The 24,457-nt window shown below is 38.2% G+C and overlaps 2 long non-coding RNA genes across 11 annotated transcripts in view; one reads left to right on the top strand and one right to left on the bottom strand.

The window, feature by feature from the left end:
- LOC134758564 (uncharacterized) overlaps window positions 1–5,049 on the bottom strand; it is a 281,470-nt gene extending 276,421 nt beyond the window's left edge. For all 9 annotated transcript variants that reach the window (XR_010133896.1, XR_010133899.1, XR_010133895.1 and 6 more), the window contains exon 1: window positions 1,804–5,049. This is a non-coding gene — a long non-coding RNA (uncharacterized lncRNA). The remainder of the gene's footprint in view (window positions 1–1,803) is intronic.
- A 3,169-nt stretch (window positions 5,050–8,218) lies between these two features.
- The window catches only part of LOC129533684 (uncharacterized), a 42,417-nt gene continuing 26,178 nt past the window's right edge, over window positions 8,219–24,457 (top strand). For both annotated transcript variants that reach the window (XR_010133903.1, XR_010133902.1), the window contains exons 1-2: window positions 8,219–8,395; window positions 8,575–8,663. This is a non-coding gene — a long non-coding RNA (uncharacterized lncRNA). The remainder of the gene's footprint in view (window positions 8,396–8,574; window positions 8,664–24,457) is intronic.

Raw genomic sequence — 24,457 nt, 5'->3', positions numbered from 1 at the left:
CAAGCCCTTAGATACCCAAGTGTAAGCCCTCTGATTCCACAGAGAGGTAAAGCAACGTGTTCATGATGTATTCCTGAAAGCCCAAACTTTAGAGTTTGTATTAAGATGGATCTATCAGCTCTGGCTATCAAAATGCTTAGATCAACATTGATGGGCTTAGATATTGCACATAATGAATTCACGTGCTAGCATATTGTAATGGGTAGTCATACCCGGTCATATTGTGCTGAATTGAGCTGAAACTCTTCTGGGAAGTTGTGAAAGCATTTTGTAGTCAATTGATACTACACTACTTTATAATAAGCCTTCCTTTAAAGAAAGTTGTCCAGACATTCCAAGACTCCAAGTTGAAGTACAGGCATTTGGATACTTTATTGTTTTAATCCAGCTAAGAAAGCTAAGGCTACTTCTGACATACTCAGTGCATTTTACTGCTCACACTTGCAGTATCACAACTGCAACACACCAACGCTAATAAGATACATCTGATTTTCTCAGTAGTTAAATTTCTACTAAATGGCAAGTTGCCTTTTTAAAAGTTCAATGAACTCTTTAAAGAAGTTCTCCCCTTTCTGTACCCTTCCCTTCCTTTCCAGCACATTCCCACTTTCCTCAATGCTCCCTGCTAGCCACTCTGAAGTTTATATATGAAATTTCATGTTTTCTTCCTGAGTCAATTAGAATTGTTTGTTTGCAAGTGACCAAAAAGCAGAGTAGCAGTGTTATAAACAAGAAAAGAGTTTTATTTCCTCTCACAGGGAAGATATCCAGAAGTAGGCAGTCTAGAACTAATTTCATGGCTCCAGGATCATTAGAAAACCAGCATACTTTTTTTCTTGCAACACACATGTTGACTTGGTGTGTTGACTTATGGTTGAAGATGGCTTCTTCAGTTCTAGGCATTCCACTGCATTCCAAATAGCAAGAAGAAGAAAGTTCTGCTCCCTCCTTTCTTAAAAAGACTTCCAGCAAGTAACACACATTCCTGAATACATTACTTTGACCAGAACTTAGTTACATTGCACGTCTTGCTGCAAATCTTGCTACTCTGGGAAATGTAGTCTTTAGCTTGACTCATTGCCACCCCAAAATAAATTCAGAGTTCTTATACGAAGAAGAAAGAGGAGATTAGATGTTGGGATAGATAATTTCCAGCTTCTGTTTCATTTCACTAGGTCATATCATAGCTCATTGTTACATGACATTTGTTCAGGTTTATATTTCTACTTGTTTTAGGTAAATAATCCAGGTATTCATCATTCAATAATCAAATTATAGATAAAGTGATGATTAAAATGGGTAGAGAAGAGTTCTGTATTGTAATTAGTACCTTAGCTCATGTTACACTCTGTTTATATATACAGGAAGCTGTGAGACTGCCTTCAAATAACCAGCCACACTTATCTACCTAAATAAATATAAAATCAAGGCTCTAGATCTATAGCCCAAGACTCTTGATGCTTTCCTCAGTAGTGATCTCTCACACTTTTGAGAGTGTGAAAGGAGAACTTATTGATAATGACACTGGAATATCAGAGGTAAATCAGGATTGTCCAGGGAAAATTGGGGCGTGTGACCACCCAACTCATCCTGCATACTGAATCCTGTCACATACCAAACCTTATAGAGACATCAGTTTACTTTTGTTAATTTACCAATCACTTATCATTGAAAATGTTTTACGATATGAAGAAAACATAACAGAATTGGATTATTATCATACACAATTCTCTAAGTCTATTTAGGCTGTTATAACAAAATACCTTCGCATGAGTAATTTATAAACAAAAGTTTATTGCTTACAGTTCTGGAGGCTGGAATGTCCAAGATCAAATCATAGTCAGATTCAGTGTCTGGTGAGTGCCTATTTCTCATATATGGCACCTACTATGCATATTTATATGGCAAAAGAGCAAAGGGGCAAACAAACTTTCTCAGGCCTGTTTTATAAGGGCACTAGTCCCATTCACAAGGGTTCTGCCTTCATGACCTAATCACCTCCCAAAGGCCCCACCTCTTAATATCAACACGTTCAGGGTTAGATTTCAACAAATGAATCTTAGAAGAACACAGACATTCAGACCATAGCAACATCTTATCTCTGAATTTGGTATAGAAGGGCAGAGACTTCAATTAAAAGGACCAGATGAACTGAAAAGTAGCATTAAGAAACTATTTCCATGTATGTTCTCACTCATAGGTGGGAATTGAACAAGGAGAACACTTGGACATAGGAAGGGGAACGTCACACACCGGGGCCTGTTGTGGGGTTGAGGGAAGGGGGAGGGATAGCATTAGGAGATATACCTAATGTAAATGATGAGTTAATGGGTGCAGCACACCTACATGGCACATGTATACATATGTAACAAACCTGCATGTTGTGCATATGTACCCTAGAACTTAAAGTATAATAAAAAATATATATATAAAAGAAACTATTTCCAGTTGTTCATGCTACTGTGAAGTCAAAATTGTCCCAAGAAATGGGTATGAATAGTGGAAATCTACTCTTAGTGCTCAGAATCTAGTTATAAAGGGTTCTGCTTAGTGTCTCTGAGTTTGTAGTATTTTTATGCACTATTCTGAGTAGTTTATCACTTTAATCTGTAACCTGTGACAGTTGACAGCTGTCATTTGGGAGGATTTGCTCTGGCTAAAGACCAACCATACAGAACAAGGCTGGGTGTGAGGGCCCAGGCTGACAAACTATTTTAGCTTTCTTCACAGGGCACTAACATATTATTATGATTGAAAATCTCCTCTGTCTATGACAGAAACTAATAACAGATCCCAGTTTTTTTCTCATTCCCATATAATTTTGTGTAATTTTTCCTGAAACATATTTCTGTCTGAAAAAGCATTACTATTAGATAGTACCTATTGATATAGAAGCTTCCAAAGATGCAGAATGCTCAACTAAGGAGAAACAAAACCACTAGAAGAATCGGGATTTGTAAAAATTACTTAAAATATCCTAAATCTCCACAATCTACACTCTACTTTCTTTGTTGGTTGTTGAAGTTTTCTTTCCCTAAGTGAGTTTACAAGAAGCCTCATACCATGCAAGTTCAAAACGTGAATTTTTGAGTCTAATTCCTGAGTTAAAATCTTCATTCTGCCACTTTCTAACTGTGTAACTTCAAACATATCAACTACCTGTAAATGAGGATAATCTTACTATCTTATGGTTGCTTGAATATTTATTAGGCTAATATATTTAATATTATTAATGCCTGGAATAGAATGAGAACCTTTTAAGTGTTTGAAATTTACCACCTAAAAATGGACACAGGATGTATAACTTGTGTCTATACAGGTCTAATCAAACTCAAGTAGTTAAAAACTGAACTCATCTTCTATAAAAATGTGTGCCTTTTCATGACATCCCAATCTTTATTGAGAATATCACTTTCTTCTATGTACCCAGACCCTACATCTTAGTCTTAATTTTTATTTCCACATTCTCTTCTCTCTCACATCTGAAAGTATTCAAGTCTTGTTCCAAAATCCATCTTCTTTCTCTTCATACTGTAATTGTCTTAACTTAGATTCTCTTTAGTCCTTGCCCAAATAATTCCAATAACCCTTTGTGCGTCCAGGCTACTCCCATCAAAACCCCTTTCATACAGTTTATAGAACATCCCTGTTAGAATCCTACCATGGATACTCCTTGCCCAAAATAATATCTAAACTACCCATGATGACATTCAATAATTTCATGATAAGGTTTCAACCTATCTTTTTTTCTCGTCTCTCTCCATCCTCATGCCCTAGGTCAACCAGATAATTAGCTGTGCATTTTGCCACCTTAATATTTTTTGGCCCACATTCTGCCATCTAAATGGAATGTTCTTATGCTCTTTTTTTCTGAATATGTGTTCCTATGCTCCTTCTTTTCTGAATATGAAAGCATTCATAGCCCATCCTCTGTCTGTCAAGCCATGTAAGGTTGGTTGTATCACCACACAGGGGAAGATTTTTTCTAATCAATCTACCCTGAATCTGCCAAGGGGGATTGCCTCATTCTTTCACTTCCTTCAACAGGAAAGCCCTGCCTCCTCTAGGAGAAGCACCTTTTTCTAACTCTTACAAAAAATGAAGTTTCAGTTAGCAGTGACCCTGGACACTCACAATAGGTTTTTAAATTTAATTAAATAAATCAACATTGTCACAGACTTGTGACAGAAACATGTTAATGAGTCTGTAGTACAGAACTCAAACCTGGCTCCTCTTCTATTGACAGCCTCCTTCACCAAGTACATCACATGGGGTAGTGATGATTGACGATAATGTGACATGATCATACAAACAACAGCATCTTATGGTTGTAAAGCACCCAAATTCATTTGGACAGGACAGGCTACAGTAGCAAATAGATTCAAGACTATATAACTGCTCAAACATAAATGAAGTTTATCCTTCGCTTACATAATATTTCAAAGAGAATACTCTTGGTGACAGGCAGCTCTCCTCCACACAGTAATTCAAGGGCCTAGCATTCTTTAATCTTATTGCTTCACCACTCATTGACATCCAATAATTACCTACATCTAGATGCAAAAATTAGGGGAAAAGAATGGAAGGAGCATATTTCTTTTCTAAAATCCTTGGCTCAGAAATAACACACAGCAGTTCTACTCCTAATTTACTAGTGAATATTTTTCAGATGGTTCTACATCATAGAAACAGAGGCAAGAAATGTAGTCCAGCTACATGAAGAAGAAACAGTATGGATTTTTGTGAACATGTATGATCATAGTGCCATATAGTTTAGAAGCTATCTTTATAGATGTTATCTCTACTAGGTAAACAGAAATATTCCTCCTTTTCAATTTTTAACAGATGGTGAAGCTGAGATTCAGAGATTGTAAATGGTACACTGAAAATAGCAGAGCTAGGTGGTGAAGGAGAAGAGTCACAAGTCCAAAGCTTCTAACTTCAACTTTCAACTTTTAACTGTTCTCACTGAAGCATCTCAAAAAGAAGATAATTTAATGGAGAACTCTCAAAGTCATTTTTAATGATTTGACTTGAAAGCTACATAAATCCTCCCAGTACCAAATTTCTGACAACTAAATAGCATTTTAATATTTGGCTAGAAATGGCTATTTTTCTTGTTTTGCAGTGAGGAGAGAGACGATCTCAGAGCTGACAAGGGCCACATCATTTACAGTGGTTTTCAAACTTCTTTGGGAAGTTGAAACTTCTTGACATAAAGTCTTATGTTAACCCCTAAGATAGGAGACAAGTAACAGAAGAACCACTCTGACCAACGCAGGGTTGGAAACCCAGAACCTCTCTTTTTGAGCTTCCCTATCTCATTTCCTGCAACCAAGAAGACCCCAAACAACTTTCACAGGTCCTTTAAGAACTCATTTGAAAACGACTATATTAGAAAAATGCCCATTTACCAGTTATAACTGGAAAACAAACCAGTAGATCTATGTATTAATCAATTCTGCAAGTACTTGTTGACAGTAATACCAGGCACTATGTCAGCTGCTAATGACACAAATAGGAAAAAATCAGGGACTATGATCTTTCAACCCATTATTATGTAGAAGGGAGTATAGGTATGCATGCAATGCAATGAGAGAAAATGATATTACAGAGAAATGTGCAATGTGCTTAGAACACATAGAGCAAGGGACCATTTAAGCTCATCTGGGAGGTAAGAGCTTTCTAGAAAAGTTTTATGAAAATGTAACTTTTGAGCAAAAAATTGAAGGATGAGTTTGCAACATGGATAAGGGAGAAAATGGATGAGGGAGAAGGTGGACAAAGCATATAGAACCCACAGCAGGGGTAGAGAACTGCAAATAGTTCAGTCTGGCTAGTGTACTAGAAGCATGGAGAAGTATGGCAGAAGATGAAGCCAGCAAGATAGGTAGGGCCCAAAATGTAAATGTACTGAAAATCCTGTTCAAAACTGGACTTTGACATTCAAGCAATAGAAAGCCACTGGAGTTTGGTCCTGGATTTGTTGTTGTTGTCATTATTGTTTGTTTTTAATCAAGGTGATTCATGCTATCTGATAAGAATGTTAGAAAAACAGTAGTATCAATAATGTGTAAACTGATTTGGATTGCTGTGAACAGAGAAGCAGGATCACCAACTAAAAGGCAAAAATGGCATTCCAGAAAAGATGATAAGGCAATGGTGGTGATGACAGAGAGGAGGGAAGAGGATAAAGAACAACTTAGAAAGCAAAGTAGAGGAGGGTTGGTGATTAACTACATTCAGGAGATTAGAAAGAAGAAATTTAGCGTGCCCCAGCTTTCTGGCTGAACTGTGTCAGTGCCAGTAAAAATCAAAGTTTATTCATTTCTACTTTGCCACTGAATTTAGTTGTGCTACCTAATAAGATTGTTTATTCCGGTCACTAGTGAACAAATTGAGAGAAAATAAGTACACTTCCTACTACTAATCTCCCAAAGGTCATGTGGATAAGACCCTTCAAGGTGGAATATAAGACTCCATCATATTGTCAAAATAGTTTCCAGGATCCCTAGTGGCGAAGTAGGCAAGTAGCTGACAAGAACCGACTACAACCATTCAATGATGGTTGCCTGACCTAAACAATAGAAAAAAAATAAAAAAATAAAAAATAAACCTACTGGAGCCTCAAAATAGAATTAGTTTTGCCTATTCTGAAGTTTCTATTTATTACTCATTGTCTTACTTTATTTCAAAAAAAATTGGAGTCTGAATATTTGCAGTCCTCAATAAAAATCAGCATATATTGGAGGATTACTTGCTCTGTATGACTGCTGAGCACTATAAAGTTAGAAGCAATCAGGGAAACTTGTGGTTTCTGCTTTATTTCCCTAGCAATGTGAAAAAGGCAGACTGGCCTCTTGAATCCATCTCCCAGGGATTAAAGGAAACTGGAAATGGTTGTGATTCTTTACTGACTTGCCATATGAGGCAGGCTGAAGATGGCATTCTGAATGAATTGGCACAGCCCTACAGCATTGGAATGGTATTTCTTGACAGGGTTGGATGGCATATGTAGTTTTGTGTATTGTTCTGGTGCTTCTTAAATCAAGTTGCCCAATTTAAGCCAAACAAATGTTTTATTCTCTATTCTTTATTCAAATCACATCAATCCTTTGCATGGTCAAGTCATATCCCCTGACTGCACTCTGAAAATTTCCCATGGTGCTTAGAAAAGGCTATTATAATAGACAGTAATTAAACAACATACTTAGTATGCTTTAAGTGATTCGATTTTCAAATTTATTTTAACTATGTTATTCCTATAAAACTGTTTAAATTGATTAATGAGTAAATAAATAAAAGTTTGTAAATCCGTACAAAATAAAGGAGTATAATTGAAAACAAAAATGGTTTCCAGGTCTTAATCAGTTTTTAGATTGCTCTATATCTTGAAGACAATTTACCTGCACTAAGCTGTGTCCAATATTTAGTCAAAGAATGTCTAATTCACCACTGTAACTCATGTAAGAGAAAAGGGACCAACTTGAAAGGAACATAGGGTGTGGTTGGGAATTTCCTCAGATATGATGCACAGGTAAGTACTAAAACTACTGCTGGTTTCTACTTTATTGGAGTCAGATTTAATAAATTTGAGGATGGTTATGTGTTTATCTTATAATATTTAACCTTCTGTTTTAATTAATAATGGTGCTCCAACATTATCACTAACTAGATAATTTTTAAGCTTTTTCCACCAATCACTCAAATGCAGGCTTTATGACTCCTCTGTTTCTGGGTCTCAGCCCCCAAAGCCTATCATGCAAAATGTTGGCAAAACTCTGTTCATAAGGGATAAATCCCAGTGAGTCGCACCACGAGGAAAATAGTTGAACTGTAATAGAAATATAGAGTGACTTATGTGTCACTGATACCTCATGAATCATACCAGTTGTAGGCATCTAAGAGTACCTGAGGTCATGTGGAAAGGCAATAAACATAAGAAGTGAAGAATACATGGGCCTATATCAAATTCTAACTGACAATCTCAATGTCTGTAAAGTTCCAAAATGGGGAAGAGTAAAGATCAGATTAAAGAATTAACACTTAGTGAAATGGCTAAACTTGGTGTGAAACAGAGCAACCCTAGGGAATACCCTATCTGGATTTTCACAGCCTGTTTACCTTCCCATGACATTTTGAGAGGCTCCTACCACAAGGCTTACACCCCAGACTACAAGGTCTTTGCCTTCTTTATATTTCTTTGTGGGGACCTACCCAGACTGTACTGCCCCACTACTTCATGTTCAGAATCTCTCCTATGGCAATTGCTCTGCAGACCTTTAGCTTGTAGGAGGTTGTGATATGCCTATGGGCTATTTACATAGACATAAACTCAATCTTCTCTTATCTTAATGCTTGCTATTGCTTTTTAGCCTCCAGCAGTTTGCCTCAGGTAATTCTTGATAGCACTTTTCTTTTTCAGATCTCTCTTAGAGCACTGACCCAGGGATTCTTGAGATAACAGTAGCCCCTTTCCATCCTGTTTTAATATGAGCACTCTTTCTAACCTTTGAGGTCATCAAAAGAAGGAGATGTGGAAAGGAAGTGTGGCTTATTTATTTTTCTTTGCAGGCCTCAGACCCAGCTCTTTGAAAATATGGAAATTCTTTACAGCCACTGCATCAGCCAGTTTTGCCTCAGATAAACTTTGCATCTGAGAAGTAAGTCTTTTACTCATTTTTAAAAAGTTTAGTTTTCTTTTTTGTGGTCAGTGTTGTTTAGCGTCATTTTCTTCTCCTTATTTCTCTCTTTGCTTTTATTTCTTCTCTTACAGCACTAGTGTCAGCCCCTGCCAAGTTTCTTTATCATCTGTCTCTATAGCCAGCTTAACTTTTCTGAGCCAATGATACCAAATCAGAATACATATGGGTACTGTCAATCTCACATGGTGCAACTTGGAATTAATTTCTGATGCCTACCAGATATTTAACCCATGAGCAGAGTAAAACTTGGGTGGCCCTGAAGTCTCTAAAAGCTCCCTCCCTAATTCTCCATTCCCTTTCCTGCTATTTAACTTGAACAGAAAGCCTCAGCATCTGCCTTGAAGCAGAGCGTATCCTTCTGACTTTTCTGAGGCACCTAATTTTATTCTAGGGCTTGGGTCCATGCTTGCATTCCAACCTCACTTTTTTAGGGTTCTGCCTAGCTTTTGCTAATGCCCTGCTTCCAATCGCTTAGTTATAATCTGTTCTCATCCTGCCCTACATGGGGAGGTATCTTCAAATCCAAATGCAGCTGTGCCAGAAAATGCTCTAGAAAACTCCGTGCACACTCCTGAACTTCATCACCATCGCTGCTGGCTCTCACATTTGCTGGGATCCAATGTGAGCTTAAACAATTTCCTCTGTGCACTTTGCCTTCACCTTAGCCAGACACTTGAGCAACCTGGCCGTAGTGAATAAGACTGTGATTCAAGCTCACCACCCCACTATCTTTAGATGATGTTGTTTTAATACATCCAGCTAAAGCCCAGGTCAAATCACAGTATCTATTCTGGATCCTGTGTATTCTGTCTGCCAAATTTACTTTTCTCTAGATAGTACCTGGCAACCAGCTTATTTCTTCTTTACTCTAAATCGCCCTTTTAAATACACCTCCCTAGATCCCCTTACCACACAACACAATCCAGCTTAACAGAGAACTTAGTTTTTAAAACCTCTGTTTCATTTTTGTTCAATAACTAGTTAGCTAACTCTTAACAAAACACACCTGTATCCACTATGATTTTGGAAGAAGTCTCCCCACCATTTGTTTTGTGGCCTCAAAACTTAAACCTGACCTAAGTATAGTTATGTTTATTGACTACTCACTACTTGCTAGTCACTGTGCTAATAATGCAATACTGGCTTAAATCTCACAATATCCATATTAGGGAAACACAATTCTAACCGTGCTTTCACTGTAAGAGGATTAACTTAGAGAGATTAAGTAATTTTCCTGTGGTCAGCCAAAAGTAAGTGATAAAGTGGAGATTTGAACAGAGTCCTTGCTTTAACCCCAGTTACAATCAGTATTGTATGCCCTGAAAGTAGTGTTCCTTAAGTCCCATTTAAGTATCAGTTTCCTTGGAGATAGTACTTCACTCATTTACCAAAGATTTCTAAGCACCTAGTGCCAATGGCTGTCCTAAGCCCTGGAGACATATCCCTTAATTAAAGAGACAGGAGCCATTCAGAACACTCAGTTATAGAGTCAGTTGTTCTGGTATAAGAAGAATCTTCCCCCAAAGTAAGTGTCTAATGCCCTGAGGGAGGTAAGGCTCCTCTACCTCAGGCCTCACAGCACAGCTGGGCACAGCCCATGGAGAATCTATCATGTCAGAACCAGATAGAACAGTTGTGGTCATCTGATTTAATCATCTCGGTTTAGAAATGAAAAAATAAAAATAATCATAACATGCTGAGAATTCAACTTTTTCAAGATTACATAGATTTGTAGTGAAAGACTCACTTCTTAAATACAGTTGCCCCAAATCCCCACCCAGTACTTTCACCAATACATCACACTGTCATCTTGAGAAAGATATAGCACATGTTGAAACCAAAATTTTCCATGGCTGTAGGCAAAATTCTCATGACTTTGGATCACTTTCTCAGAACAAAACTCCTTCATTTAAGCCATTGTCCATGAAGCATTTCTTCTAGAGTTTTTCAAGGTGGTTTCTAACATTTAGGCAATGGGAACTATGTGGGACTTGCACATTTTTCTACTTACTCTAGTGGTGTATGACCCAATACAGTCTCCTGTTAGAAGTGGGGGAAAACTAGAAAACTTACTCCCATTTTTCTTATTGAACCCACTTATTAATAAACATCACCAAAGGTTTCTGTCTTTTCCAGACTCTCATTCACACTCATCTAGGCAACATTCTTGGGTTTTCTTTGCCACTGAGAATATTAGGTTAGCATGACTGAGTTCTGTTCACTAGTTGCATTCTCCTCTTATCAGTTTACCACTTTTGCAGTCTATCCTGGCGCTTAAGGATATAATCATCTCCTCACCTCCCCCACCCCACCCCTTGCAGTGTGATGTTAGTTGCTTTGTCTTTTGTTTCCAACACACTAGCTTTGTGCTATATTTAACTCCTGTACATTAGCATTAATATCCAGCCGCACAAGGGAAGTTGCTGCTGTGCATTACTTCCACCAGGTACAGTAGGGGTTTGTTCCACTAATGCCTTTTGGGGATAGGGAAACAGATGCACATACAATAAGAGGGCTGAAACTTCTCTCCACAGTAAATCGAAGACAAATCTTTATAAGAGATTTATGTACATGATTTTGTTATTTTCTCTTTTGCCTACTTTTGCTTTCCGTTTTGGTGGCACACAAAGCAACTTACAAGGGTGGCTGACAAAGTAAAAGCATATTCCCCTCCAAAGAAACTGCTTTAAACCTGACAAGAAACACAGATGGTCAGCTGGGCACGGTGGCTCACGCCTGTAATCCCAGCACTTTGGGAGGCCAAGGCAGGTGGATCACGAGGTCAGGAGTTCAAGACCAGCCTGGCCAAGATGGTGAAACCCCGTCTCTAATAAAAATACAAAAAATTAGCTGGGCATGGTGGCACGTGCCTGTAATCCCAGCTACTCCAGAGGCTGAGGCAGATAATTGCTTAAACCTGGAGGGGCGGAGGTTGCAGTGAGCCGAGATCATGCCACCACACTCCAGCCTGGGTGACAGAGCAAGACTCTGTCTCAAAAAGAAACAAAGAAAGAAAGAAAGAAAGAAAGAAAGAAAGAAAGAAAGAAAGAAAGAAAGAAAGAAAGAAAGAAAGAAAGAAAGAAAGAAAGAAAGACAGACAGACAGATGATCACCGATGAACATTATTCTTCTAGGATTCTAAACTTCCTAGAACAAGATTTAGTACATAGTGGATCCTCAAACAGTTGTTTAATGAGTAAAACCAGATGTGATTTCCCCTATTCTGGCTAGTCTTCCTTTGGCTAGATAGGCATTTCACCAATGTCTAGAAGGGAAAGACTGAACCAGAAAAAGGGTGTAGTCATCACAGGCTTCTCATTTGCTTGTCTAGGTTATTTTTTTTCTTCCTTTTAAACTTTTGGTCTGTGAAATCTTCTCCTCTTTCTCTTTTGCATTCTCTTCCCTTCTTCTCGTCTTTCTTCTTATTAATACCAGTTTCTCATTTGCTTTTGTTGTTTACTTAAGCACTCAGACCTGAGTAGATTTTTTTTTAGTTGTAATAGATCACTGCCCCATTAGAACAACAACAACAACAAAAATAGATGTATTCAAGGTTTTATCCAAGTAAGAAACAACATTTTTTGCATTGGCTTAACTTTGTGTTGTAAGAAAAAATAATCATAAAAGCAATATTCATTTGATTCTTAGGTAGTAACATTTATTTAATGAGTATGCTAAATATATGACAGGTTCCAATTTTATTCAATTAAGAAAATGGAGGTGGCTCATGGCAGAAAAGAAAGAGGGAGGAAGAAGAGTAAAAGGTATTGCGAGAGTAAAAGCACTCATAACTAACAGAAAAAGGTGAAAGAGTGAGAGAAGTAGAAAGTGGTCATGGGACTGAAAAATTCTTGGAAAGCTAATGGCTCAAAAGGAGGGGCATTCTGCATGCACATACTCTCAAATATCTTCCTATAGGGCTTTTGAGAGGAGAGAGGGGCAAATGTGGAGGGTGGTACTCTTCTCTTAGTCACACCCACCAGGAGTGCAAGGGCTGTTCTCTTCTTAAAGCCCCGGACCCCATCTGTGAATACTACTTCCATTCTCTGAGTCGTTCAGTTGCTTCAGAGACGAAACCTATAGGAACCAGAAGAAGCCACTAGAAAGGCGTCCAAAGTCAGAGAATTCTATGCAGAAGCAGTTCTGTCTGGTGTGAATGAAAGCACATTCAATTTAGAGGCCTTTCAGTGTACATGTACAGTGACTCATAGCCCATGCCCAGTCTGACTGTTCAGTGCCAATGCTTTGTCTGTTTATAAATATTTTTAGTATGACCAGCTACCTTGGGATAGCTTAACTGAAAGAAAAAATAAATTCCTTATTTTAGACTATATATACCTCTAATTTTTAAAAAATATATCAGTTTACGTGAGCTGGAGTCACTCATTCATTTGCTCAACAGATGTGTTGAGAACTTACTAGCAGCCAGCAATGTGCCAAGCAATGGGAAATAAGCTTTGATGTAAAAACTGGTGGCCCAGTTTAGGGGTACTTATTGACCATGTTGGAAAATTACATTTTGTTTTATTTTTAATAGGGAGCCAATGAAATTTTAAGCAAGGGAGTAGTATAGCCGGACTTCTGCCCAGGAACATCAATCCGATAGCCAGATGTAAAAACCAGTCGAATTGCTCTTTCAATAGTATAGGCAAAACACAATGATCATTTCACCATACTTGCAATAAAGAGACTTGTTTATACTATAACATGGCAACAACAGGACATGGGGACACTTTCAGTGTTGAGAGTTAGAGAAGTTAAGGGGGCAGGGTTCCTGCAGGGGATGCACAAAATGGATGGGATTACTGCAGAAAGAGAGATCTTGTCAAGGGAGAGATGGGAATGATAGGAAAGAGGAGAGGTTAGAGGACTGAGGAGAGAACTTTGAGAAACAGGAACAGTTGAGAGGAAGGCTGAAGAAGGTATGCAACAGAAGAGGCTGAACAGGCATGGTCAGAGGGTTGGAGAGAGAATCTGGACAGTGCAGGGACGCTTTCAGTAATTCTAAGTGGAGATTAGGAGTGTTGACTTTTTAAGAGACTGAAATAGGAGACAGCATGAAATAGTAGGAAGTGGGCAGGATTGGAGTCTGACTAAAGGGAAAGTAAAACAGCTGTCATTTACTTGCCTTAGATCTTGGGCAAGTTACTCAACAATTCTCAATTTTGTTTGGTTTTGTTTAATCTACTTAATGGAAATAGTGTCTTGTATATAGGATTGTTCTGAGCATTAAGATTATAGTGTACTGTCTATAATATGCCTTAAGATCCCGTCACTGCTTCTTTTCCCCATGGTTTTACCCTCACCCAGGCCATTGACTTCTGAGTACATTTCTAAAAACAAAAATCAGATGAGCCCATAACTGTTACTCATCTCTCATGGTTTGCCTTTACCTACACAATAGGAGACCCAGTGGTTCTTCATGGTCTGATCCCTACTCATTCTTCTAGCCCCACCTCTCATCACTTTGACATCTCATTCCAGTTACATCATATTCATGGACATCATGCTTTGTCATACCTTCAAATCTTGGAACAAACTGCTTCCTCTTCCTAGATTGTCCTCACCTGACTCCCTGGCTGCATAACTCTTCATCAACCCTTCAAGACTTTAATTCAAGAACCTAGTTCTCCATGTACATATCCTTAGCCCCATACACACTTTGCACTAACCCCAATATCTAAACTCCAAAACCCTTCTTCCTTGCTGCCATAATATTTTGTAAATGTCACCAGTCATACTGAAGCAATATTTTAACTGTTTATGTGTTTGAATTATCTCCCACCCAATTGACTAATATATATACAAAAGCAAAATGATTTCTCATTGAATCATCAATAACTTTACATGAATGCATGGATGCATGCTCTTAGTGAAAGGGCATGGGTTTTGCGGGTTAAGTATGCACTGCATTAAAAATTGTAAACCCATGTAAACAAAGAATAAGTTACAGCAGTCTTTTCTTGAAAGTCTTGTAGTTGCCTACTCCAAGGCTAGATTAGATTTGAGGTTCAGCAGATCATTATTGTACTGGTAAGATCTAGGTCTTAAAATAATATTACCCTAAAAGTTTATTCCAAGCCCTGATTACTGACTCAGTATGGAACTGATTTGTAGTTTGAGAAAGAGTCAGCATGGCATAGTAGTTAAGAACATGGAAGCTGGAGTGAAACTACTTTGGTTCAAACCCCTTTTTCTGATCATTACTAACCATGATTCTGGGCTAATTATTTAGCCTCTCCATCGTCTAGCCTCTTAATTTTTAAAATGGTGCTGAAAACCATAGATATACCTCCTAGAGATTTTATGAGAATTAACTGAGTTAATACACATAAGGGGATTATAAGTGTCTGGTACATAATAATGTTTTTACCTCTATGACTTGTGATTCCTTTTGAGGACATTAGTGGCTATAGTTATACATATCCACATAACACTATGTACATGTACACAGTTAACAAGATAAGTACCATATATCAACAGGAAACAGAATTTCATGAAAGCCCCAAGGGATATCTGGATCCTAGGCTGGCCCTGAAATCTACACGTGCTCCCTGTCATTCTCTTTCTGCTCAGCTTCTTCTCCAGCAAGCAGTCCTTTCACAACAGAGCCCTTCTAAGAAGAATGAAGGCAGGATAGAGCACACTGGGATGAGACTTTGTTTTTAAACAAGGACAGAAGAATGGATTCTAGTAATGCCAACTGAAAAATATTCCTTAAATTATCTACTATGGTTGAGACACTGTTCTAGGTACAATGGGGCCAACCTGTTTTACTGGTTTTGAGCCCTAGAGGAATCTTGTACTATCACAAGAAATAACCTTTCTTTTCTACCATGTGCTTATTTTTTTTCTTCTTCCTTTTTTTTTTCTAAAATAGCATTCTTATCAACGTGTGTAGGGTACTATGGTGATGGCTGCTATATAAATACAAGAAGAGAGAACAAGAAAAAAGGGGGAGGTAATTAACTCAATTGTATAAGGCTTTCTTTAAGAAGCAGAATAAAGGTTCTCCATAATTTCATTCCTATTTCCAAAGAGACAGAAAAAGTTGTTACAAGAGATGTCCTTACAATCCCAACTCTCGTGCACATCACTGACTCCAAGACAGGAAGCCCACTCGCTTTTTCCACCTGAATGTGCAAGGCAATCCACTTTTCCTACTGCTTTTTCCCCTCTAAGTAAACAACCTCTTTATAAACGGAAAAATGGAGAGCAAGCCTTTCAAACAGTTGTCATAAATTAGAATAAATTGCATTAATTCAAAATGTAAAACTAGGAGAGCCAGGAGAACATGCAACATATTTTCCCCAAATAACACTGTGAACAAGCACAAGTGTATACTTTGGGCATATGTATATCTTTCCTCTGACTGACAGCCTGAAGGATCGTCTATGTGATTTTTGTGTTGCTGAGGTGAAAACAATCTTTATTTGGATTGAATAGCAGAGTAAACAGGAATGAAAAAGAGACACAAAAGTTTACAGTACAGATGGTTTTCCAATTCTTTTACAAAAATTGTCTGTCTTATCAATTAAAGGTGCATTTACCTTTTGTTCTAGTCAATTGTCATGGGTGCTTTTCAGGATTATACAACCAGAAAAATTAGAGTAGATCAGTAAATTATGTCCCAAGTTTAATAATGCCACACAGGTTAAATGTAGCAATGAAAGTTTATCTTGCTACCTTTTAACTGTAAAAATAAAATGATTCACCTTCTAGTGTAGCTATGTAAGTCATGAAAGAAACTGAAAACCTTAGTGATCACAAGCCAAGACAAAGAAATAAAATAAGAAAGAAGTGTGTGTGTGTGTGTGTGTGTGTGTGTGTGTGTGCACATACCAATACATATGGGGGGGAATGGGTAAAAGATTTTGATGATTCAAGAAAAATATTAAAAGGTATGCCAAAAGTGGTCTCCAGAGACACACAAGGATTTGATTAAACTATAATTATGCATACCTGTAAGCAGCATACACCTGTGCACCTAAAAGCCTCCTTCCTATGATTGGAAGAAGGTTTTCCTTCCTAAGTAGTCATCTGGCTCTGTCATTTGAATGAACCGCCTTAGGTAGCACAAGAAAGGGATAACATAACAATCTATCTCCTGTCAACAAGGCCCCTTCCCATTCAGGGAAACAAAAGACTACTCTAATAGAATTATCCACAACCTTACTACAGTTAATGTCAAATTCAAAATAAAACAGCATTGCCTAAAAATTTACTGAGCATTTTTTATTTAACATGATTTTGGCTATGAATCATGCTATATCTTTTAGTTTGTGTCAAATACTGCCTTTACCTCCAACATTTTCTGACCGCAGAATCCATGGCAGTTACAAGGTCTAATTTAGAAGCACATGAGGGACCCATGGACAAACATACAGGTCTAACTTCCAGGCTCGTCCTTGATCCTGCAGGCTCTTCTGCTTGCTTTGAAAAGACCGGTTATGGCTCTCAAGGGTGCTCTAATCTGGAACCATTCCCATACAACAATCAATGGCATATCATCATTTCTTTCCTTTTCCAAAAGAACAGGATACACAGAAAATAATGCACATGTAGTAGAGAGTTGAAAGCCTAATGTACATAGGAAACGGACCCCTCCAAATCAGCACATCAGGCCACCAAATATCAGTCTCGGGCAGGCGTTAGTCATCATTTTCTTAAACGAGCCATGCTCTTCTCCCAGGATTTATGCATCTTCTTCCCCCTCTACATAAAGAATTAGCTGAATAAAGTAAAAATAAGAGGACTCTGGGGCTGCAGATGGCTGACCAGCTGTTTCTGGGTGACACCCCATGAATCAGTGCCTCATCGAGCTTTAGTGCTTCCATGTTTTGGGGGCAAAATATTCTGCATTTTGGAAAACTAGTTCATGGAAAATAATACAGCAAACTAACATTTATAGAAAACCACAGTAATCTTGTAACAAATGTCCTAAATTATGTACTCAAAAGCAGATCCAATTTTACCCAAGGTTCTCGTCTACAGAGCCTGTAGGACACTTTCTTGTTGTTGTTTATAACTGCAGCTCCTCCCAACCCCCAACTCAATTGCTTCTTTTTTTAATGATATACCACTTTATATAATATACCACACAGAAGACAAAATTTCAGCCTGTAGAAGAGGTTCGGTCTGGGAGCAGCAGGAACGTGGAATATTTAAAGGATTTTACTTCCATATCTCCTTTGGATATTTCTCTTATATATTTTCATTCAGTTTGGTGTTAAGATTAATGCTACATTTGAAAGCCTCCTAGTTTCGTTTTGAACAATACTTATTCCTCAGTGCTTAAGTGCAATGCTGGGGGTGTGGACAAAATAAAAGTAGAATGGAACTTTATATTCCAACCTCTCCCACTTTCCTTCAAAGTAGAAGTTTCTGGCAAGGCAAGAGTTTCACTGAAGCCTTTCCTGGTTGTCCTCTTCAATTTTAGATGATTGCTTGATATGAATATCTCTAACAGGGTATATTTTAATACACAGAGTAGCAGAGATGGCTACAAATGCCTATTATCAGAAAAAAAAGGCATTTGTGTGATGGGGAAATAAGAAACCTCTGCAATCACTTTTATTCAATGAAAGCCATTCCTTTGGATGGGAGAGTCAAATGCTAGTACCCACACATGCTGCCTGCATACCAGCACAAGCCGGAGGAATGCAGATTTCTGTATCTGAGAACAGCTGCTAAGTAAAATGGAACGTCCAACAGATGGCTGCATTGTCATTATTGGGGGAGGAAGAGAGGGGAGCTATTTTGGTTTTTCTGTTGAGTGTGTGTGTGTGTGTGTGAGTGTGTGTGTGCATGCACCCATGCACGTGTGTGTTTAATAGGATGTGTTCTCTCATACCTGTGTTCTCTACTACCTAGATCTCTCTGGTGCTATCAAAGACTCTTAATCACTTTGATTCTTAGAATTAGAACAGACATTGGGGATCGTTTAGTCATTTGACATTTAATGGAGAAGAAGAGAGAAGACCAAAGACACATAGCATATTGGAGCCAAGACCAGAACTCTTACATTTGGCCTGATTACATAGAAGTCCTACATTCTGTTTACTTAAGGATCAGTACTGAGCGCAAATACCAGAGCTCAAGAAAAGGAAACACTACAGCAGTTGCAGTTTCATAGTCTGAAAAGTATGTGTGTGTGTGTGTGTGTTCAAGTCTTCCGATGGAGTTGCTTTGCAATTCACATGGAGGAAAGAAGTAAGCTATTTTGTAAGTTAACTTATATCTGGTCTTTATTATACATTTTATTAGATGTTTGGAACATTTTGACTTATGGTCTCCCAAATTAAATACAAGCTATAGAATATGAAGATTCTTCTCCAGTTTCATACAGTTTCAACAAGGAGTTAAGTTTCAAGTCAAAGCTACTGAAAGCCATTCTTAAGAAGCAGACAGGAAAGTGTTGAGATCCCATCATGACCTGTCTATAAAGGTCTCCATCCCACTTCTGATGGTAGCTTTGGGTCAGTTGTACAGTCACATGGCTCACCCATTGGTTCATGTTTTTTTCCAGAAATAGAATCAATAGAGAACAGACAAACCCACAGTTGCCAGTTTGTACAGTCTTGTGGTTTCTGTCAGGGGCTACAGACTCGAGCAGGTCTACCAGATAATGAAGGCAAACTATTTCAGTTCCTGTGGGTCCAGAGTGCCTTGGCAGAGTTCTGGTTTCAAACAAATGAATAACAAATTAAAAGGTACAGTAAAATAAGGCGGTGGTTAAAATATATGAACTAAAATCAATGTAGGAGAAACGTAGTTAAAAACCCTGCATTCTCAGCAACAGCCTATGATGTATTTTGTTAATCTCTTAAAATTTATGTTAAAAGCCTTTTAACAGAAAGTCAATATATTTGGGTGGTAGAGCAAGTATATCATCCTGTAATGGTGGTTGCATTAAATACTATGCATAGGCTCCACTGTCTGTAGAAAATGAGCAGGGGTCCACCCAATGGAAGTTCCATCTCAAGGAGGTCAGACGCTTTTCCCAAAATGGACTGTGAAGCCAAGCTCAGCATTACACTCTCCTCTGCCTAGGTTCCCCACTGACGTCAACAAGAGTTCTGAAAATGAAGGGGGATCAGAATACCAGAAGCATAGCCTAATAATAGAGCAAAAACGGAGAGCAGATGGAAAATAAAGCTTCTCGAATAAAGTGTGACCTAATGTCATAAATTTGTTGGGGAAAAGAAAACAACAACAACAGCACAGCAAAAAGGTCTGTAAGCAGACTTACTGGTGTGAAAACTCTGGAATATGGCAGACTAGAAAAAACACCTAGCTACTTAGAAACCTTTCAGTAAAGGACTAAAAAGTAAACAAGAAAACATGCAAAATCAAATTTTGGATGAGTTCGAAACACCACTACTAATTGTGTGTAGGGGCAAAAAAGACACAAAAATAGAAGTAGAAAACTCTAGAAACAGGGTTTTAGCAGCTTCCTTTGCACATTATTTATGCATACACTTATTCATTGTATCTTCAACTCACCTGGAACAATCTGCTGCCCCCACAGATGGGCAAGCTTGGAGTGACTCAGGCAAAAACTTGATACATGGTGGTAAAAATGAGTTGAAAGAATGGGCCCAAAGTAAAAGATGTTAAAAAGGGTCCCAGCCACACACTAATCTCCTAGAAGGGCTCATCATTTACTCCTGCACCCTTATACCCTCGTGTGTGTGTGTGTGTGTGTGTGTGTGTGTATGCGCGCATGCTTGCGTGCGTGCCAAAGTCTCAGTACAAACTTCCTGGGAATCTTTACTAACTGTATACATCTCACCAGAAGAGAGATTTTTAGATCTACTTAATAATTTGACTTAGAAACTTACTTTTGATATGGACAAAGAAGGTCTCAAGATGTTGAGTGAAATATAAAGAAAAATCTCAAATTCAATCCCTAAATATTTGTTTTTCTATCTGGCAATCATCAAGATGTTTTTCTATTTGATGAACACTCTGTTTTCTCAGAGTGGGCTGTTGGTTGGGAAAGCGGAGGAGGTGAAGTTTTAGAGTAGGGCTGCATTTTCTCTTTATTTTCATTGTTTAACCACTGATGGGATTAAGGCAGGGAAAGCTATCTTTTTTAAAATGATTTTCTTCTTTCGGTTTTTCACTCTAATGGTTCTTGGGCTTAACCTCTATCACCCCATACAAAGAAATATTGTTTCTTCAGGGTAGCCTTTCTAGGTTCTGCCTCCTCAACCTCTTTATTCTGTCTAGCCAGCATTTTTCTTTGAGTCTAATTCTTGCTCTGCCTGATCCTTTGAACTTGATATTTTAGAACCTCCCTCACACCCCGGGGAGCTCGCTCACCTCAAACTTTACCTTCATTTTCCCTTTGCTCCTGACCCCGTTACTGAGAGTGAGTCTAGTTCATTCCTTGTCGAGTTTCCATGCCCGAGGCCTCCTGCCAGCACCCACCACCCCCAGGAGAAGTTATTGGGTGCTCATCTCTGCTAGGATGGTCCTCAGTCAGATAGAACACAGGGAACTATTCTAAAATAATGAACTCACAATATCGTGTAAAAGCATAAAATTAGCAACATAAATGTCACAGAATTTCAGGCTTTGAAGTCTCCTAGAGATCATTCACTTTACCGTGAAGAAAATTAGTACTCAAACCTGGTTGATAATCCATGATTCTTGTGGCAAGAGAGTAATACAATGTATATAAAAATGTTTTATAAACTCTATACACCATACTGCATGCATTTAAAAAATGACTATTCGTCTTCTGAGTAGTTTGTTTGAGAGTTACTCCAGAGATGCTGCCATTACTCAAAATGTTTTAAATCTCTTCTTTAAAATTGTCATTTGAGGCAGTTCAGATTGTCACTGTATAGTCACATCTCGTTTTTATCAGTAAAGGTATTATCCAGGGCTCAGACATTCATCTCAGATTTTATCTTAAATGTCTTTGAAGGCAGAAACAATGTCTGTCTTACTCCTTGCTCCTGGTAAACTGCCTGCCGCTGATTATACACCTAATAATTATTTGTTCAATGAATTTTTTAATAGAAGATCAAACCAACCCTCAGAGAATGATCATTTACTTTGATTGGTAGGAAAAGGCTCTAAAATCATTTTTCAAAGAGAATTTCCTAAATAAAATTATTTTCCAGTTGTAACATCATTGTTGGAATAAGTTCAAGGTTATTAATTAGAAGGGGACAACATTCATTGTATTTATATGTTAGTATACTGGCTGACCTGTTTGCACCATCAAATTTATTTGTATTTCACCTTACAACGTTATGAGGCAGATTGAAACAACTTCGACAAAAAGAAACCCATAATAACAAAAACATTAATAAAAAGCACATTACTATAATCGCGTTAGATATGCACAGCAAAAAGCAGCCCACAGGGTGAGTTCCTTATGTGTGGTTAGCCAAGGAGTGACAGTAAGTAACAAGAAATAGAGAACAAATGAGACTCACCCAGTCTCAAGCATATATCTGCATGCCATCTGGCCCGTTCCTTGTTGAGTAAAAGAGTTACTTAGTTACTTACAGCCAGTAAGAATGCAGTCATAAGGAAGCATTCTGGGGTGACTGGAGTGACGACATTCCCAGATTGATAATAAGTACACAGGAAGAGAGGCATTTGCAGGTGTCATGATAACCACATCATCACTGCTGTTGGCACTAACAGGTAAAGTCAGCTCTAAACATTCTGTGTGACATATAAAAGTGAGAACAGTCCTTCTCTAGTGGACTAATATTTTAATTTGTTTGAAGAAGAAAGATGAGCAGATGACCTAGGGGGAAGGCATAGTAATCACAAAACAGAATTGCCCACCTTTTCCGCAAGTGAGTTACTCTCAGGCCAGTCTAAGAATAGTGATTTTACAATAGTTTAAAAATGCACTAAGCGCACACAGATACACACAGAATCTAATTCACACCACAAAAGCATGAGCTTCCTCCCATATTTCAACTACTTCCAGTCTAAAGCATCTTGACCAGGAGAGGATAAGTTTACGTATTTGATGAATCCTGTTGGGCTCAGGGCTTGCATTATTAATTGCTCGGGGAACATGTTTACTTATTATGCTCCCTGAAACATCAGATTAAGAAATTTCAAGCAGGTCCAGCTAAAAGCATAGCAAAATGTGGCACCTCATAAAAATGAAACTTAAGAGTGTTAAAAAGAAGAAGTCGAGAATGCTGGATTTCTCACCAGGCCACCAGCTCACTCATCTGGGGCCACTCAAGTTTTGATGAGATCCACAGCATTGGTATCATCCATGATGTGTGGCATCCACAAGAACAAAAGTCACTTTTATCCCAGAAATAAGAGCTATTTAAATGTCATAGCTAAAAGAAGGAAGTGTTACTTGAATTCTGAAGTGGCTGAATATTTGAACTGAGTTTTTAGCTAAGAAGGTAATGTCAAAGACAAAGGTTCTGTTACCATCCACAGAGTATTTATGATACAGCATTATTCCCTGAAATTCCATCCCAAGCCCTAGCCCCAAGACCAGGTTTCAATACAATCTCCACGGTGCATTGGGAGTAACGTTCTGAACTGAAAACTTGATTGTATAACTATTCAGATTACAATTCTTTTCTTTTCTTTTTTTAAAATTATACTTTAAGATCTGGAATACATGTGCAGAATGTGCAGGCTTGTTACATAAGTATACACGTGCCAAGGTGGTTTGCTGCACCCATCAACCCATCATCTACCTTAAGTATTTCTCCTAATGCTATCTCTCCCCTAGTCCTCCACCAGGTTACAAAGTCTGACTTTTAAACATAACACACAGTGATTTTTAGAAAACTGGCTCTTGTCTTTTCAACCTTATCTTCTACAGCTCCTCTATGTACATCCTGAGCTCTGGCCATAACAAGTTGAAGTCTCCAGAATCTAGGGTTCTAGCATGTTCACTTACACAACTGTTACATAACTGTTCTCTCTGAGGAATATACACTTCCTTCCACTTTTCTGGAAAACTACTATTCATTCAAGACACAGATTCATCTCTTTGAAGTGCTTTCTGCCATCATTCTCACTTTTGCCCCAGGACCATGCAGACTCAGGTACTACTATATGCAATTCTATAAAGTATAGAGTGTTTTGAACAACATTAACTTTGCTGTTTTGACTTTGAGGGTATTTTCACCCCAATGGAATGATAACCCTGATATTTAATTCCAAAAGGACAAAGCACAAGAGTATACATTCAACTCACCTATAACTCCAGGGCTATTCTCCGGTCACTCCACAGGAAAACAAGCTGCTTGAATGAAGTGTGGCTTTAATCACTTTATTAGTCTGCTAAGGGAGCCATAACAAAATACAACAGCCTGGATGGCTTCAACAACAGAAATTTATTTTCTCACAGTTCTGGAGGTTAGGCGGCCATGTTCAAGGTTCTAGATGATTCGCTTCCTGGCTTGTAGAAGTCTTTCTTGTCTCCATGGCTTCATATGTCATCATACAGCTTTTTTTTTTTTTTTTTTTTTTTACTATGCGTGTATGGTGGAGAGTTGGGGGAGATACCACTCTCTGATCGTTCCCATAATAAAAAACACTAATCGTGTCAAATCAGAGCCCACCTTTATGACCACATTTAGCCTTAATTTACATCCTTAGAGGTCTCATTTTTAAATACAGCCACACTGGGGGTTAGGCCTTCAACACATGAATTTTGAGGAACAAAACTTTTCGTTCATAACAACTACCTTATGTTCTCAAAATCTAACAAGTCCTCGTAATGACTGTAAACATTT

Source organism: Gorilla gorilla, chromosome 4 (genome assembly GCF_029281585.2).
Source record: "Gorilla gorilla gorilla isolate KB3781 chromosome 4, NHGRI_mGorGor1-v2.1_pri, whole genome shotgun sequence".
Classification (NCBI taxonomy): Eukaryota; Metazoa; Chordata; class Mammalia; order Primates; family Hominidae; genus Gorilla; species Gorilla gorilla.
Note: the sequence above shows the minus strand (reverse complement) of the source record. Positions and strands in the feature narration are given on the sequence as shown.